This window comes from Aedes aegypti, chromosome 1 (assembly GCF_002204515.2).
Source record: "Aedes aegypti strain LVP_AGWG chromosome 1, AaegL5.0 Primary Assembly, whole genome shotgun sequence".
NCBI lineage: Eukaryota > Metazoa > Arthropoda > Insecta > Diptera > Culicidae > Aedes > Aedes aegypti.
This window is the reverse complement of record NC_035107.1, coordinates 29260136-29279348: the sequence shown is the minus strand read 5'-3', so window position 1 is coordinate 29279348 and position 19213 is coordinate 29260136. Positions and strand designations below refer to the sequence as shown.

At 38.0% G+C, this 19213-nt stretch overlaps 1 protein-coding gene across 6 annotated transcripts in view; it reads right to left on the bottom strand.

The window, feature by feature from the left end:
- Positions 1-19213, bottom strand: part of LOC5564571 — a 61599-nt gene that overhangs the window by 35423 nt on the left and 6963 nt on the right. For 4 of the 6 annotated variants that reach the window (XM_021839271.1, XM_021839274.1, XM_021839275.1 and 1 more), the window contains one exon: positions 11017-11465. The gene's annotated coding sequence lies outside the window, so the exon portion shown is untranslated. Of the gene's footprint in view, positions 1-11016; positions 11476-19213 lie in introns of all 6 variants that reach the window. The other 2 variants (XM_021839272.1, XM_021839273.1) reach the window with 2 other exon arrangements.

Here is a 19213-nt window from a genome sequence, read left to right as displayed (position 1 = left end):
CTTCAGCTAGCGAGAGAAGAGAATAATCTCGGAATAGGCCTTTTCTCATGAGTACCCATATCGTAATTAGCTCTTGAATTCGCATATATTGCCATACCCGAACCAGATTCAGTTCAGTTGAAATATAATATTCAAATCGTACACACGTCATATCAAACTATCTGTCGATAGAAAGTAGAGTGCTCTACTTAAACCAAAATCACCCGGAATAAAAGTGTTCGTCATTTCGAAGTCCGTCGCGTTTTTAGTTCCGTGATTTCCGAAACCGACCAAAGTATCCGCGCCAACAGTGGTGAACTGTAATCTACCGTATATTCGGAACCTTCTGAGTGTTCAGCAAATATTATCAGATCATTTCGAATGTTCTAGATTATCTAACTTGTCGGGATGTTCAGTACATAAGATCTACAACGCGATGAGAGTCAGGATTTAGTGGTAATATATTAATAACCACGAAACGAAGCACTTCCGAAACATGGTGCATTCGACAAAGTTTCCAGTCATAATTAGCGACATCTATTGGGAAGCATCCATAAATTATGTCACGTAAAAATATACTATTTTCAACCCCCCTGCTTTTCACCTTTTGTTTGAGAACAATTTGTGAAAACGTCAGTAGAGTTAAATGCGTAAACGATGCAAAAAACGGTTGATTCACAGGTTGTGCAGAATCTCATGGCCGGGGTTGAGGCCAAGGTGCGGGCATTTAAGTATGGACTGTAAATAAAATACGAGTAAAATGGTAAAATGAAGTTTAATAGTTATTTCTCAATCCCTGAAGTTGTGATGGCAATCGGATGAAAACTCGAATTTTGCGAATCAATTTTGTGTGTGGCAATTTCATCGTGGACACCCTTTACTCTATGCCCAAGGCAGTCAAGAATATTTTCATTACGAAAAGATCCTGGACCGACCGGAAATCGAACCCGGAACCCTCAGCATGGTAATGATGAATACCCGCGTCTTTACAGCTTCGGCTATGGGGGCCCTATATAACCTGGTAGATTATATAACTGACCTCTATTTAGCAAAAGAAAAACACTGCCACAAGGGCAGATTTGAAGTTCTGAGCTCCAGGATAGTTTGGAAAAGCTTTTGAGATTCTCAGAGGTCAATAGATTCCGTTTGAGTTGAAAATATTATTATTTGCAGCGTTGCCAGATCTACGGAAATTTCCGTAGATCTACGGAATTGAGCACTTTCTACGGATCCGTAAGATAATTCTACGGAAAATGTATATTTTCTACAGAAAGCTACGGAAATTCTCATTATTCTACGGTAATTTACGGATTTCTCCAACGGAAATCTACGGAATTGCAATGCCGGGGATCTCTCCCCCAGCTTATCACTTTTCGTCTACGGAATGATTTCCAAAGAAATCTGGCATCGCTGATTATTTCTAGCGCAAGCAACTATTGCTGTAAATTTCGAGAATTGAGCTTCGGGATAGTCTGAACGTCGTAGAATATCCCAGGACATGAAAAGGCATGTGAAGCAGCGTTTTTCTTGACATAATAGGTACGTATTACCAAGCACGAACATCAATTGTATTTACAAAAGGCATTTTAAGCTACTTTTATACTAATTATTCTATTTGTCAGACTTCTGCATGTTCAGGATGTTCTAGGTTGCCAAGTAGGACATTAAGGCATACACCTAAAATTTTTCCCTGACAGGGAAGTATATTTGCAAGGACTTTTCCCAAGACAGTAAATTTTATTCATTGGTTCTTTTTATACAGCCATTTTCCGACTGCGGTCATAAATGTGCCGGCCCCAAAGGGAAAACTTTTATCATTTCAGCGAGAAAAATTACTGGATCAAGGGTAGACCTGAAGTTCTGAACTCCAGGGTAAATTGGAGGGCCTGGAATATCACCAACGTTCCTTGAAATAGCCAATTGGTCTGTGAGAAGGTTCAGTGAACATGGTAGATTATATAATTTCACTCAGTTTAGAAGGAAATATTACTGGAAAAATAGTAGACCTAAAGTTCTGAAGTCCTGGGGAAATTTTGAAGGATCTGCAATACCTCAATCGTTCCTTGAAACAGCATATTGATCCATGAGAAGGTTCAGTCAACATAGTAGATTATATAACTTCACTCAGTTTAGAAAGAAAAATTACTGGAACAAGGGAAGACCTGTAGTTCTGAACTCCAGGGTAATTTGGAGGGCCTGGAATACTCCAAACGTTCCTTAAAATATCGTTTTGATTCGTGAGAAAGCTCAGTGAACATTAAATAACTTCATCGTTTAGTAAGAAAAAAATACTAGAACAATTGTAGATCTGAATTTCTGAACTCCGGGGTAATCTAGGTGGCTCGGAATACCCCAAACGTTCCTTGAAGCAGCTAATTGATCCGTGAGAAAATTCAGTGAACATGTTAGATTTTATAACTTCACTCAGTTTAGCGAGATAAATTACTTGAACAAGTGCAGACCTGAAGTTCTGAACTCCAGGGTAATTTGGAGGGCCTGGAATATCCCAAACGTTCCTTGAAAGAGCTTATTGATCCATGAGATGGTTTAGTGAGCATGTTAGATTATGTAACTTCACTCATTTTAGTGAGATAAATTACTGAAACAAATGTAAACCTGAAGTTACGAACACTAGGGTAATTTGGAGGGCCTAGAATACCCAAAACGTTCCTTGAATTAGCCTATTGATCCGTGACATGGTTCAGTAAACTTGGTAAGTTATATATCTTTACTCAGTTTAGCAAGAAAAAATACTGGAATAAGTGTAGACCTGAAGTTCTGAACTCCAGGGTAATTTGGAGCACCTATAATATCCCAAACGTTCCTTGAAACAGCTTATTGATGCATGAGAAGGTTTAGTGAACAGGAAAGATTTTATAAATTCACTCAGTTTAGCGAAATAAATTTCTGGAATAAGTGTAGCCCTGAAGTTCTGAACTCCAGGGTAATTTGGAGGGCCCGGAATACTCCAAACGTTCTTTAAAACATCCTATTGATACGTGCGAAAGTTCAGTGAACATGGTAGATTATATAACTTCACCCAGTTTAGCAAGAAATACTACTGGAATAAATGTAGACATGAAATTCAGATTTCCAGGGTAATTTGGAGGGCCTGGAATACCTCAAACGTTTCTTGAAGTAGCCTTTTGATCCGTGACAAGGTTCAGTAAACATTGTAGATTATATAACTTCACTCAGTTTAGCGAGAATAACTACTGGAACAAGTGTAGACCTGAAGTTCTGAACTCCAGGGTAATTTGGAGGGCCTGGAATATCCCAAACGTTCCTTGAAATAGCTCTTGAGATTCTCAGAGGTTGGTAGATTCTATTTGAATTTGTAATGTTATTGTTTTAACCCAAACAATTACTGTTACGGTTGTAGATTTCAAAGAGTGTGCTTCAGGACACTTTGGACGTCCTAGAACATCCCAGGACATAGCAAAGCAAGTGAAATAGTGTTTTCGTTAAAAGAGTAATTCTGTATTATCTAGCCTGAATACCATTTATGTTCACAAACAGCATTTCGCGCTTCGTATGTACTTATAGTTCAATTTTCCAAACTTCAGGATGTTCAGGATGTTCTAGGTTGTCAATTAGGTCATAAGGGCATATACTTCATATTTTTCTCTGGTAAAAGAGTATATTTGGGACAACTTTGCCGAAGACAGTATATACATTTGTTCATTGGTTCTTTTTTTACAGCCTTTTTTGTACTGCGATCATATATGACCGCGCCGGCCCCAAAGGGTTAAAATGATGCCCCATCTGAGTTTTTACAGAACCTCAACTTTGTTAGTTGGTTAGATGGTTAGTTATCCTCAAATTACCGAGAGCAGAAAATAACTTTTGAATTGTCAAGTTTAACCATGCCCCAGAGCAGGGTTATTCCTCCAGATACTTCTTCAGGAAGATCTTATGATCTCTACCAGTTTTTTTAGACCGATTCTGAAAGGGCTCCAGGATACTTTGAGCGATTCCTCCAAGAATTCTGCCAGGAGGCCTACCAAGGGTTATTCCAGGGATTTCTGCAGGAAAATCTCTACAGATTTCGCGAGGAGTTTTTTAAGCACTTCCTGTAGGAATGCAATACCTCCTGTAGGAATGCCTTTACTGGAATTTCTTCAGTAAAATCTTTACAGAAATTGTTCCAGGGATTCCTCCAGAGATTCCTTCAAGAACTTTTCAAGTGATTTCTCCTGCCTTTATAGATGTTTCCCAGAGACTCCATAAATGATTCCTCCAGAAAATCTATACAGAGATTCATGCAGAGATATCATCAAGAATCCCTCCAGGAGTTACCGGAAAATCTGTATTACTACGGATATTTCTCAATTATTTTTTCCAGAAATTCCTTCAAGGATACTTGTAGGGATTCCTTCAGGAACTGTTTTGGAGATTTCTGCATGAACTTTACTAAGAATTTCTCCAGAGATTCCACTAGCAACTCTTTCAAGGATTCCAGCCGGATTACCTACAGGGAATCAACAAGACATTGCTTTACAAACTTCTCAAAAGATTCCTTGAGAGTTTCCTCCAGGAATTCTCTAGAGGATACTTCCAAGAAAATCGCTACATGAATTATCTCCCTCCGGAATCTCTCGATTTGTTCTGGGCCTCGAAACATCCCTCTGGGGTTTATTCCAAGATTTCCCTTAGAAATTTCTCCAGTGATTTCCCCATGAATTCTTTTAAGAATTTAATCCACAATTATCCTAAGATTTTTTCCAGTGATTCCACCATGATGTTTCCAGAAATTTCTCCAAGAACTCTTTCTGAATATAATTTTCGGGAAGACATGGAGGAATTCCTAAGAGAATCCCTTGGAGAAATTCTTGCAGGACTCTTTAGAGGGATAGCCGAGAAAATCTTTGAAGGAATTTGCTGGAATGATTATTAAAGGAAGCCATATAAAGATTTTTGTGGAATAATCCTTGGAGAAACTACTGAAGAAATTGCTAGACATTTTGGACCGAACATGCACACGTGAACATTTTAATTTCATAGAAAAGATTTTATCTACATTTTGGGGTGTTCATTGACATGGTTACGCTGTGTAATCAATATATTGGGACAAAAACAGAAAACACTCGCTTCAAGGGTACAAAATACGACCGTTACCCTATGCATTTTTTCAAGAAAATGCTGCTTTTCTTTCATAGTAAAAAGATTGACAATGCAATCGTTTTCTGCGATTCCAAACCTCTCCCTCCCCTTCCCCCACTATACCCCTCTTGCTACGCCCATTGATCTATGTATGTTTCATCTAACTCACGAGTCTAGAGATTTTTTTTTATTCGAACGGGTAATTTTTACGACGATTTCAATTACCCGCTATGGTATGCGCGCGAGTCACTTGCGCAACGACCGTCACCAGTAATTGACTATCGTGTCAAGTTCGAACATCAATCGACACCCAGTTATTGATTGTCGACTGTCCGAATCGTCCGGCTCGCGTGTGGGACGAACTATGATCGAAGAAAATTCTCCAAATGGTCGTCTGGGGTCTGCATCATCGATGAACAGAGGCTAGACCACATTGGGGCCGGCTAGTCATCACTGTTTGGATTCGTGTTTGGCTGTTGCTGCAACCGGTAAAAATGCGTGTACACAAACCGAGATGGATGGCCGAAGAGAGTGTGTAGGAAAAAAACAAACTCAACCGGACGGTGGCAGCCCCCGCCTTCACCTTTCTAGTCTGCTATCCATTTTTGCTAGATATGATTGTGGCGAACAAGAGATGGGCGAAAGAAGAGGAATTACGGTATTAAATACCATTTCAAATGAACGTGCAGTCCAGAGAGTATGGCATTCATGGTTGGCTTTGCAGCATATGCAGCATAGTAGGCCTGGCATTCGGTTCGGGACGGGAATCGAAGTAACCTCTGACAGGGAACAAACCGTTTCACTACTGGTTGTTGGTAGTTCGACGGTAACGCACAGAATGAGAATTGTGATTTCGGTTCAGTGAATCTTGTTATTTGTTACCTTTATTAAGCTAAGCATACTGTTTTGCTAAATAAAGTTATAAAATTCATTAACCGAATGAAACAAGACATTTTCTTCAGAAAGCTCCATTTAAAATGACATTTCTTCTCAATAGCGTACTGCGATCAAAGAATATCGAATTTCTCTACCATTTCCTTGAAGTAATTTCCCACGTTTAGCTACTATGTAAAAACATAATTTGACATTTTTTGGATCAGTTAATTCTGGAATTTACAATTAGGTGATGCTATTATTTATACTGTTGCAAAATTGTTAGAAAACTTAAAATACTTTTTTTTTCAAAAGCATGGTACATTGCTTTGCTTCTAACCCCCTCAAATGTAAATTATCTGCCACTTTCCAAAATGTATTTCAATTTTCACACCAAGTAGCTCAACCACTGGCTGACCTCTGCTGCACGCTCGTCAAACAGAGAGCCACATTGCAATTAGATTTACAAGCTTTCGTTTTTAGCACCACCGACAGTAAGCTTCCTCGCAGAGGTACAACAAATGCAACCCATTACTTAGTACTAGTTTCACACCCAGGGGTACCCGCGGTATTTCACTTATCGCAATATACATATTCGTTACGTTCATGTTTGTTCTTAATTTGTTACGCAAATGGAACTCCCTCTCGCTACTGCGAACTCGTTAAAAGTATCAAAAAGTTGGACTTTCATCCATCCGTTAGAAGTAATGAAAATATGGCCCTTGTGGATGGGTGCGACTACAAATGAAATTTCGACAAAACACGCCAGTTTGGCTTCCATTTATAAACCGGTAAATGAAACGACACAGAAGATCTAGAACACGTGCGGCTTCATTGGGTTTTATTGAAACAATGTGTTTTGTAACTTATGAAAGCTGATCGCATCCAAGAGTCAAACGTCTTCGTAAAAGGGTATCTTTGCATGCATCTGAAATAGTAGGCGATGCGTCGTCGCGTCGTCATCGTTGTTTGCCTAGTTTAACCACGCGCTTACAAACGACCCAAAACTGTGCCTCTGCGGTAACTACCTTTAGGGGAGACTTGACCTTCTTTTTTTCGAAGCAACTGCAGCTCTGCAGAAAAATCAAAATTTTAAGATATTTATGTACAGGTTCTTCTGTAAACTGGTTCATGGATAAAAAGGTCGAAAGATAAAAGGTCGAAAGGACAAATGGTCTAAAGACAAAAAGTCGAAAGGACAAAAGCCGAAAGGACTTGGTGGGAAATTTTTCCTTCTTTAAAAACGTTTTTTCACCCTTCTGTCCCTTCGACCTTTTGTCCTTTGACCTTCTGTCCTTTCGACCTTTTGTCACAGAGATAATTTTATAATGTAGTTAAGCTATTCAAAACTTAACTAAACCCCCCTTTGTCACACTTGTTTATAATGACATGTCTTAATGCTCTAAAGTGCACTGTAAACCTTCATTTTACTATCAGCATTATCATAACATTCAAGTTTGTAAAATATATTAACATACTAGTGGTCCCGGCAAACTTCGTCTTGCCATCAAGTAGGCTGTTGAAAACCGCTATGAATCGTCCCATACAAAATGACAGTTCCGTTCAGTCACGTTTTTCCTACTTTCCCGGTGAACATCCTGGAACTTTTATACACACTAACACGTCGGAACCCTTGACGAACAAAATGGAAAAAGAATCATCCAAATCCGTTGCCTTGTTCGTGAGCCATTTCGTGACATACAAACACCATTCCATTTTTATTTATATAGATGAAGAATGTTTGGAACTTTTCATGAAACAATAGAGTCAGAGGGGTAAAGTTGCATAGGATACTGAAACGGATAGCATCGAGTCAGAGAGGTATCGACTAACCCACAGAGGGATCAAAGTATGCTAGATTGAAGAGACCGTGCATTCCATCGGGTTAGGGGAAATAACGAGTTACAGAATATCGAGGAAGAGTTCACGGTAGATCCCGGAAAAATAGAGTGGGATCAAGTCTACCCAGTCTCCCCTATAGCAGGCTGCGGTAATCGCCAAAGGGCGTGTCACCCCTTTTGAGGTTGAGAAGAAAAGTGAAACTCACGCGTCACTTTTACATACCTATCGTATATGACACGCATTCGAAGGAATTCAGCTGAGACCGCAGTAAGCGTTACGTATACGCGACCTACTACGATGATGGTGAGACGCATGCGTCGCTGACACAAAGTTGCGTCGCACATGCCCTGCGTAAACTCCAAGTTCCGCGATCGTAAGGTGTGAATCGAGCAACCTACAATCTCCGTGGCGAATGGTTTTGTTCATCAACATTTTCGCTTCTAGTATGAGAAGGGTACCGTGATCAGGGGTCAAATTGATCACCGAGAACACTACTAAAGATCAATAAAGTACTGATTCTGCCGAAATTGAACTCACAATATCGCAATTCTAAGGATGATAACATAAAAAAATGATAAAATAGTGATCAATCTGAAGCCGGTTCACGGTATATCTGTTGAACAATTTCACCTTGTGGTGTGCATTCTTCACGATAGTCGGAACCGCAACGCGAGAGGAAATAGATGAGACAAACGCGCGGACGCAGTGCGTCGCATTACCTCGATCGTGTCGCTCTTGAAACGACGGATCAGAGGACTGCAGTGCATAGCCCTGTACCTGTGCTACATAGCAGGTTTGAAACAGTCAAGCGCCATATATTATGTTTTTTATTCACTTCAATTCAATATTTATGCCTTCCTTGACAATGTTGTACCGTTGTGTGAACAGTAACCTAAAAGAAGTGCCATTTTCGATTCTAGTTAGTTTATTTTTTAAACTTTTACTCAAGTATCTCAATGAGTGCTTTTGTTCCGACAAAATAGGAATCTCTTAGTTGTATTTTCGAACGGATATTATTTTACTGATGGTCATACAAGATATGTAGCAGTGAAACGATTGCGTTGCATAATAAATATACATAGGCACTGTTAGCTCAAATGTTTGCTTGGATGTCATATGCGTTCAGTTTCAACTGCAGTTGTAGCAGGCGTGTTTCAAGCATTTTCGTTGACAAAATATCAGTTTGTGTCTGATCAATCTAGGCCTGTGCACTGTTTTGATTTTGTATGGAGTTTGACTTTTACTGGCCTTGTTGTTTACAAATTTCGTTAAAGAGTGAAAAGGAGAGGTACAGTATTGTGCAGAGCCCCATTGTTGGAAAGTTTGTATACTCATTTATTTGTTTCCATGGAAACGATCTGAGAACCCTTTGAAGATTGCTGACTACTGTTGTGAAATTAAGTGAGTACCATAACGGAACGGTATAAGTTTTATGTGCTATAGATATTTTGCAGAAGGTCAGAGTTAAAATAGACTGAGTTATTTTTGGATTATTCTTCACGCACCTGTTCTACGTTAGAGTGTGAGGTTAGCTTGAATAAAACATGATGCTTTTTATGAATAGCGTGCTTCTTCAGCATAGATTCTAATTTCATTTCACCCAGCAACCTTGTCGTTGTCAGTGCGAATAACAGTGAATGTTACTCAAATTATTTCACCTGTGAATTTAACCTCGGAAGTCTAACGAAAAGATTTCCATCAGATTTATGGAAAGTTTGCTACATCCAACTATCCGTAACATGATATTGATGGGACCATCGAATTAAGGAGGTATCGAATTATAGAACACAAAATTAGTGCAATTTTTACTGTGATTTTCTAACTCGATATCAATATACCGAACTGTAGAAAGGCTTGTACCCTTCAGACCCTTCAGGAGCTTAAATTTTACGGATTTCCATCAATCTGAAACGCATCTACTGAAATAGCTCGCCTTTATTACCACTACCAACATAAAATCCTACCGTGTGACCAAAATGATTTGTGCCGCATAAAATTCCAACCTGAACATTAGTTTGCCAACCTTCTTGGCCGCAATTGCGATAGGTAATCGCATAGCACTGAGGTTTTCCACGACATCAGAAGAGACACACAGCCCAGGAAACGAAGGAAGCGACTTCTTACTAATAATAATTACCGCCGACAACAAGTTCATGGCCTGCCCCGACCAGCGAAAGTTTACCCATCGCTCACTCGCTTGAAATCGTAGCAAGCCCCCATACATTAAATGCCTACACCGAACGATGCGATGCGATGGACGGCCCATCAGGCGTGCCGTCACAGTAACAACCTACATCACAGAAAAACAGACGTAACAGCTAGAATAATGACATGAGCGATTCCTCTTCATAGATTCTCTCTTTCGCTAAATCCGAAAAAATCTGTAATATTTCTTATTCATGAAGCGGTCATGAACATTTCCTTATCCTACACCACGAAAACATGTTAAGGAAAGTGGATCATTTTTCTGATACAATGCAAAGAGAAGATCGTTGAAGAGAAATCGATGAATGCAAATAATCTCTTATGAAAAATTAATGTCGAATCTCGATCAACTCGATCACGCCCATCATTACCACTATCAGGAACAACAATATTGATCTTCCTGATAAAGATGTTAGTTTGCGTGGGCGGGCTAAAAAGGGCTCAACAGCAACGTTTCTGATTAGAGGCTCAATACCTCTTGGGACCTTCTCTATTCTTTGTCCAGGACTGGGCGCTATTTTGCTGCACGATAAAATAATTCGAGTGTTTCGTCTGTTTGTCTGTGAGGCTTACTACGGCCCGCCAAACTGGCTCGCCATTCCATTAATAGCAAAACGGAGAGGTCGGGTCGATTCTCTGTGCGCCCAAGTTCAACAAAGAAACCTATAGCCACGACAAATGTAGGGCTCTTAGCCGTTTGGGTGAGAAATATAGGTTATATTAGGGAAGAAGGTAATAGGCCACGAACTAGGTATGCATAGGAGACCGGATAGTTTCGAACGATAGAACGATTAATTATCGTAACTTGTCGTCGTCGTCTTCGTCGCCGTTGAGCTACACGGTTCGCGTGCCGAGAGCTTTTCTGCAATCTTCTTCCTTCGATCTAGTAACCTATTTATTCGCTTCGCTTCCCCCACCGCCTCCTATCGTTTTATTTTGGAAAACAGCTTACTACAATATTGTGCATTCTAAACTAAATGGACAGACAACGTAATTACACCTATATCTAGTTACCTTTGGTTATTATCGTATGGAATTGCGCGTTTCGTCCGATCGGATCTCTATTTCCCGTCATTCACTAGTTAGAGATGCATCTGCAGTTCCTCCGCGGATTCGCGCTGATTGGATGCGAATTCCGATTGATTGCCCCCTTTGTTCCCGAGGAATGGGAAGCTTAATTTGAAAAACAGTTCACGCAAGCCAAACAAAATCACGAACACGCGCACCTGGTGCGCTTCCACTGCACTGTAAATCCACTAATCGAATTTCGGCTGCCGAAATTAGAACCGTTGCGTGGGATTTTGCGTTCTTTCGGCACTTGGTATCAGCCTTGCCGCATTATCCAGCTGGAGCGTTGCGGATGTTTGCTTTTTTCGGTTGCGGTAACGCACGCAAAAACTTCACTTCCACCATTGTGTGGTGCCAGAAGGGCTACTGTTTTCGCTGCTGTCGTTGCTTTGAGACTGTGAGACTCTTGTTATTTGGTGGTCATTAGAACGATGCAAATTTTGAAGTTTTGCCTATTCTTTGCTTAAGTGATGTCATTAATGGTAAATTCCCAAAGATTAAAATAAAACGTTCCCAAAAGTGAGTTTTAGAGTGAAATATGTAGAATTTTGTCTGTGGAATACGATGAATTGATAATTTAATTTAAATACATCGCAGCAAGCGTAAATCGCTATAGAAACATTTTATGGCCGGAAATTGCACCAGTGTGATAAGAAATATTTTACAAAATTGAACATAACTTTCGATTTTGAAACAAGCAGCTCTGATTTGTTCATATTTTGAGTAAAACTGTTTTAAATTTTCAAATCGGTGGTTGTAAACACAATGAAAATTCAATTTTTCGGTAAAAACCAATATGTAGGCCAGATTAAATACACTCTCAAAAAAGAGATCTGGAAAACGTAAACTGTCAAAAATACACCATGAACTACCACCAACGTTCACATAAACATGATCTAGTTCACGCAGGCTATCGACATGATGGAGACACCATCTTATATGGTGACAGAGGGCTCGATTGGCTTGTCAGATGGATCGGGCCCGGGACATCCTGTCTACTGCGAATCGCTGCAGTTGATATAGGGCATGTCCATTGCCTGACTTCACGGTATATTTTTGCTTGTTGACGAGTTCACGTCTGCTGTTCACGGATACGAGAACGGATTTTTTTCTGTGTAAGGCCGCCAAATATTTTTATTTTGTCAATGAATTTCCTATGTTTTCTCTTTTCGAAAATATGTTATGGAGCAATGCACAAGTTCACTGATTTGACGTTTGAGCGGTGCCAAATTCACTCGTTGCCATGGTCACGTAAATAACACGGCACCGCTCAAAAGTCAGATAGTGAAATCATGCATCGGTCCATTGTGAAGAATTGTCAATAATCGAGAGGTTCTCAAATATTGTTTTGATTATAACTACCGAGGGGTCCATGAATTTGAACAAACAGAATGCAGCATCTTTACTAATTCGAAATGAGCATAAATTTGAACATTTTGAAAGAACAAGTGTAAATAGTGGGCCGGTCTTAGCGAGAATTAATGTACTGTTGTAAGTTCGTTTACTATTTGGAGATAATGCTGTTTGAATTATACTTTGAGATATAGTAATTGAGATTGTGCTACTTTTCCCCGAATGTCGTTTTCCCGAATGTCATTTCTCCGAACTCCAGTTCTCCGAATGCCCGAATGATCCGTTTCTCCGAAAAGAGATGATGTTCGAAAAGGTGCAAGAATTGTATTCAGTGACATGGTGGTGAATTAGTATACGATTATACTGCGTACCAAAAATACAATTTTTACGTATCTCAAGAATCAAATGTGTCTCTAGTAAATTTGGGGTTGTTGAATCTAATGCCTAATTCTTAGAAAAATTCCAGCGCGTCACAATTTCGTGCTACAGGTCATTGAAGTTCACAAGAAATTTAAAGCATGATTTATCAAAATTTTTAGTAATCTAATTCACCAAGCATGCAAAATAGGACACCAAATTTCATTAAATATCTAATTTGGTTTAAATTTCTCTTTTAAATATCGGTCAAATCGACTTTTTCAATATGCTTTCGATCTGTGAACTTCTTCGTTTCTTTTATATGATGAAATACTATACTCTTCTAAATCATTAAAGAATAACTTTTGAGCATCGAAGGTATTATGAACTTTGATGATGTGTATCGTTAAACACATGAAGGTCAAATTCTGAGGCGTTAAGTCAGAGTGGACCAAGTACAAAAATAGGAAACATTGGATTATTCTTTCATCAGATGCGAAATTACCTTACCTCCATTTCACTTTGATCAGATTTGATGAATACAGTCAACTGTGGGAGATATGTCATAAATTTACTTTGGATGATCAATAAAAATCCATAAAAGTAGCAGTCAGAGTGGACCAAGTGCTTATTACCATTACAGCGAAAATAATATGCGCGCTGAGAAATGCGAGGAAATAAATAAAATTTCAAGTGATTTGTAAATTTTTTACACATCGAATGATCCATCTTCTCGCTCATCAATAGAAATCAATAAGCACAGAGAAACAGACGTAACACTTAGAACAAATCGCGATCAAAATCATAGTCGCGAAAACATGTACGCCCAATGCTAAAAACACTGTAGTTGGCCGATGGACCAACAGGTGGCGGTAATGTGTAAACGTCAAACACGAACAAAAACGACGCGTGCGCTGCGGATGGTCGATTGACCACCTACAAGATATTCGAATCGATCGTTAAAAATTTGGTCGATGAACAGCGATGAGAGTGTGACGTCTGTTTGCCTGTGCAATGAGTATTACTTAATTCGATGCATCTGATTTTGATTTTTGACCATTTACGATATTTGGGTGGGTGGTCAGGAAATGCAACAATTTCTGTGCAGACAGAGCGGACCAAGTATACTGCTTCGCGTTAGAAAATGGGTTAACCAACGTGCGAAGTTCGGTTTTTGACCAACTTCGCCGCGTCGCAAGTCGATTCTCAATAGTGCGCATAATGCACACGATGAAGGGCATAAATGCGCACTATAGCGAAGTGACTCGCGACGCGGCGAAGTTGGTCAAAAATCGAACTTCGCACGTTGGTTCATCCATTTTTAGTCGCGAAGCAGTAAGGTACCGTGGGGTAAGTGGATACAGAAAAATCAATAGTCAACTTCATTTTTATGTACAGCTAACTTTAATAATGTAATTCAAACTTTTTTCTGTGGATGACAAATGAGGGACTATTATACTTCAAATCGTCAATTATTTTGATTTTTCTGATTGTTATGTATTGAGCATGAGGTACTTGAAAATTTGCATCAAATGATCAACTTGCTACACCATGGTGGGGTAAGTGGATCACCTATAAAAAAACTCTATTCTCAAAACAAATGTGATGTAATCATGTATAGTAAGAATGATATTACTCTCATTCTTGTTATTAGTGCTATGTTATATATTTTGATAGCTTTAAAATTAAAAAAAAAACTTTATTTTATCAACATATTATGGGAAATATCTGTACATTAGTTTACACTTATTCCAACAAAAACAAAAGATGTAACTAGAATATTTTGGAGAAAATTCATCCATTTTATACACCTGAGTTATACAAAAGAATTGAGAATTATTCCAAACGATGTTTTTGAAAGACACTCGTAGTTTAAAAATATTAATTACATTTACTTTTGTTCAACATACTGAAAACTTTTTATTCTATTTATGGAAATATTTATATCATCTGTCTAGAACAATCGATATGGTAAAAAAACGTACGATAATATGCATTTAGCTGGAGAATTTGTATATTTTGCTCTTTTGCATTTCAGCTTAGGAAAACAACGAAAAATTTTGTTAGAATTTTTCAATTTTCAATTTTTTTGTACTAGGAAGACTGTACAACACTTTTAGGTGGATTAATTGAAATTTTCTCAGGTCAATTTGGCAAATTCAGGCTAGGAATGAAAAATGTAAAAGGAAAACAACACTTGATGACACTAAAGCTTATTCAAATCCGCGTAAGTAGTCTGCCAATATTCGATAACAATAGTTGATCCACTTACCCCATCCCGTTAAAAAGTGCGGGTAAGTGTACCATGAACAATATATCTGTATTTATTTACAAAAATTAAATTTTTTTCATTGTGATTCATACAATTAGAACTGAAATGTTCATCATGTGTTGAAAAAACTATTAGTTTTCGATTTTAGGCAGAGATACAATGGATTTTTCATCGACAGAAAACAACTTTAAAATGAATTGATTTTTGCAGTCAGCAAGTTTGCTTGTGTTAGTGCACGTGTAGTATCAGTTTTGCAGTAGTATCAGTGTGTACGTGAGAATATAACCTTAAATTAAGCAAAGGTGTAAAAACATTCGAAATATTAAAGTATTTATTTCTTATTACGGACAAATGATCCACTTACCCCACTGCTACACTTCCCCCACGGTACCTTATATCAAAAAGCAATAAACTGATTGATTATTGCATTTTTTTCAGTCGTTTCCAGAGTCCGATAGAAGTTTTTGGTAGTTCTATGGTGTCTGTATGGAATGTCCTATTTTGAACCAAAATTTTATCGAGTTCAAATATTACAAAGTGTTAGACTTTAAGCCCATTTTTCTCAAAATATTCAAAATGTCACTTGGTCTACTCTAACGCCGACCAACTAAGCGAAAAAAAAGCCATACAAGATGATAAACTTGCATGAAAGTTGGTTGAAATTGTCAAATTCTGTAATTTCAACAGGTAATATCTAAAAACAAGACGTTCTATGATATTTTTGAAAACAGCAATGGATTCAGAAAATCGAAATTTAGTGGATAGCGGTATTTTGACCTGAGACAAAAAAGTTTTCCGCAGTGTTATTCTAAACTTAACACAAATTCCCAAAAAAGCCGGGTTCGGCGAAATTCGCATGAAATAAAAAAGGGTGCATACCATATGACCGGTTCATTTACCGATTGTTCGACATTTCCCCGAAAATCATATCTCCGAATGAAATTTCCCCGTATGACGTTTTCGCGAGTCGTACTGTAATCTATACACGGAAAGCTATCAAAGATTCTGCCGTCACTGTCATTAATTTTACTCCAACTGTAATATCTTTGCTTTTGATTTTTGGTTCAAATCATACATAAGAGAATCTTTCATTTGAAGCAATAACAAACCTTATGAAATCCTTCTGTTATAAGAATAAATCTGGAAAATTTCTTTGGAAAACCTTTCGAAAAAAAAAAAACAGTACATTCGGGGAAAAGGTTTTCGGAGAAACGTCGGACAATCTTGTTTACTAGATCGGAGAACTAACACAACCACTAAACTTCATGCATAAATGACTATTTACTATATCCTCTCTTTTATTCTGCTGTGAATTGTTACACCAAACATCGTGTTGACTGGGCTGGAAATTGACAAATGGCATAAAAATCCCTGCAGAATGAAAGAGAGGCAGATAGATAATGATCATAAATTACTAAAATTTAGTCATTCTGTGACTATCGTTGTTTCTGAGTGGAAATGAGTATAATAAATGCTAAAAACTTGATTCCAAGATGTACCATTGATCTATTCAGGAAAATGGTCTATTCAGATGTTTGTCATTTCGGCGAATGGTTTTCGAGCAAATGTGGTAGAATCGAAAATGATCAACCTTTTGTGTTCAGCCGTCTAACTTTTTGTCATAATATTCTATGAAAAAGTTTATAAGTACTTCTCACGTGGAATCCTTCAGCGACAACTTTGCCCAAGAGCTCATTTGGATTGAACTTAGGATCAGTAGGATCAGTGGTCCTGCGGGCCACTCTGGCGATCTGCTGAGAACAAGGCACGGATCGCAAGATTTGTCAGATTTTAAAGGGGTTTTAAAGATATCAATATCACCAACATAGTCGCTACGTCGAACATATCTAAATGTTAATAGGTAGTTGGACATTTGGCATAATCAGAATTATAGTCGTTCTATGAAAATATAGCTGTTCTGGATGAAAAAATCTTAGGCCAAATGTCAATTATGCCAAATGACCGTAATGCCAAATGACCTTTAGTGTTGTGAGAAACTCATATTCTCATAACTCACGATTGAAGTTTTTCATGCGAGAGTTGTCAATCACGCATCTCAGCAGTCAAAAAATGACGGATGTGTTGACTCATCTGTTTCATTCGTTGTCTCATATTTCCACCGTTTACTCACACATAGCAATGATTTCTTGTAAGTCTAACAGAATAATAGTAATTCTTGCTAACGCATGCAATATTCGAATTTCACAAGTTTTTGACGGGTTTTATGAGTGAATTATTTTTGACGACTTGAGTGCGATTGAGTGATTTTTCACGAAAAACTCAAGCATGAGATCTTCGAAGCAGATCTCTAGTGAGTTTGCTCTCGCGGAAGAGCTCATTGATTGCGATTTGAGTGTGAGTCTATCAACACTGATGTCCTTTATACTAAATGGCATTATGCCAAATGTTCTTATGCCAAATTATCCAGACTCTTGGACCTTCTTGAATCTGTGGTCAGAGATTCTTATAGTGGTAAGCTCCATCGAAGTTAATACGCCAATCGCGGTATTATGGTACTATGGTAAAATCGAGGATAATACGCGATTGGCATATTAACTTCGATGGAGCTTACCACCATTAGAGAAGTCGCAACTTCAACAATACTTCAATACTATATTACGGTTGTTAGGAAAATTTTTCCAGTTTGCGGTAGCCGCAGAGTTCTACCGCAGCTGTCAAAGTTCTACCGCAGCCTTCGAAATCATTCCATCATTGAAGCAAACAATTCAATCATAGTATGCTTGAAAGAAAAAACGCTATGAAAAATAGCAACAAACAACAATCATCACGACGGTATCCAAGGTATCATTGAAGCCTACTGATGATTTACCAGTGCAAATCAGTGATGTGACAGCTGTGGTAGCTTTTCGTTGACCCGTAAAACGGAAAGTTTTCCCTAAAATTGCAATAAACAAAAACTACCAACGGTAAAAATAGTTGTACTCGACCCAAATTATGCAGAAGTCTACAACTTTTCTCCAGAAACTTTCCAATTAAGTCTTGTTTATTGAACGTATTTTAGATTATTCTGCAGTTTTGGAAAGCAAATTTATTTGAATTTCATTGCAAAAAAATAAGAAAATTCACAAGGAAGATGGTTCATCGCGAGGAGGGGCGGAAATACACTACTGTCGTCAACACAAATAGCTTATTCTTCAACGATATCTGCGGATCGAAACGTGAAAACTGTCAAGCTGCATTTACCAAACATTGCGAACGATGTAACAGTAGAAGCATTAACCTAAGAATGCTAATGTCGCTGCTGTTCGTGTTACCAACATCTAGTTTGCCACGAACTGACAGCGTGAGTACCGGGCCTAAAAGTGTCAGATTAATTTTCAAAACCAAAACAACGACACGGTATTGAACAAACAATGAAAACCCATAATTTAAGGTCATAATGATTAAAATCAGTTTTGTGACAACAACGCCACTAGCGTTCTACTACTAATATTTCTATTGATGTAACTGACGAGGAAGTAGTGCAAATGATTGCTGATTCTGTAGGAATTCGAGATATAATAAGCATAACATGTTTGAAACCCGCTTGGAGAAAAATAGATACATTAGATTTCATCTCATTCAAAGTAGAAGTAGCAGAATGCCATCGATTGAATGTTCTCTTTTCTTCTGAATGCCCTAAAAGAGTTCGTTGTCTGGAGTTCAAAGAATTCGTTAATACATCATGGAGACCTGATCGCTCTAGAATTGATAACAGTTTGTTAGCTCGACAAATAGCATAGTAATTTCTACAGACGATCTATCTTCAAATTTCCATTTAAAATATTTGAAAAACAACTACAAGTTTCACCGAAAGCCTCTTCGTCATGACAATATCCAGTAATATTGCTCTACTTCATCGAACTACGATACCAATTTATCAAAAATCATGTGAAATGTTTATTGTGATAACAAACTTTGGTTCAATCAATTCGAGTTAAAGTAAATTTCATAAGTATTTCTCAAAATTTCTTGGAGATTTTTTAGTTTTCTTTGAAGGAAGCTCATTTATATATTTTTATGTTTTTTTTTGTCAAGATTCTGGATACAATTTATGTGCAATTTGTAAGTAAGGATATTCTGATAGAATTTTGTAGGATTGAAAAGTGTATTACTATCTGGATTTTTTGTGAAATTCGTGAAGTATGTAATTATATGCGA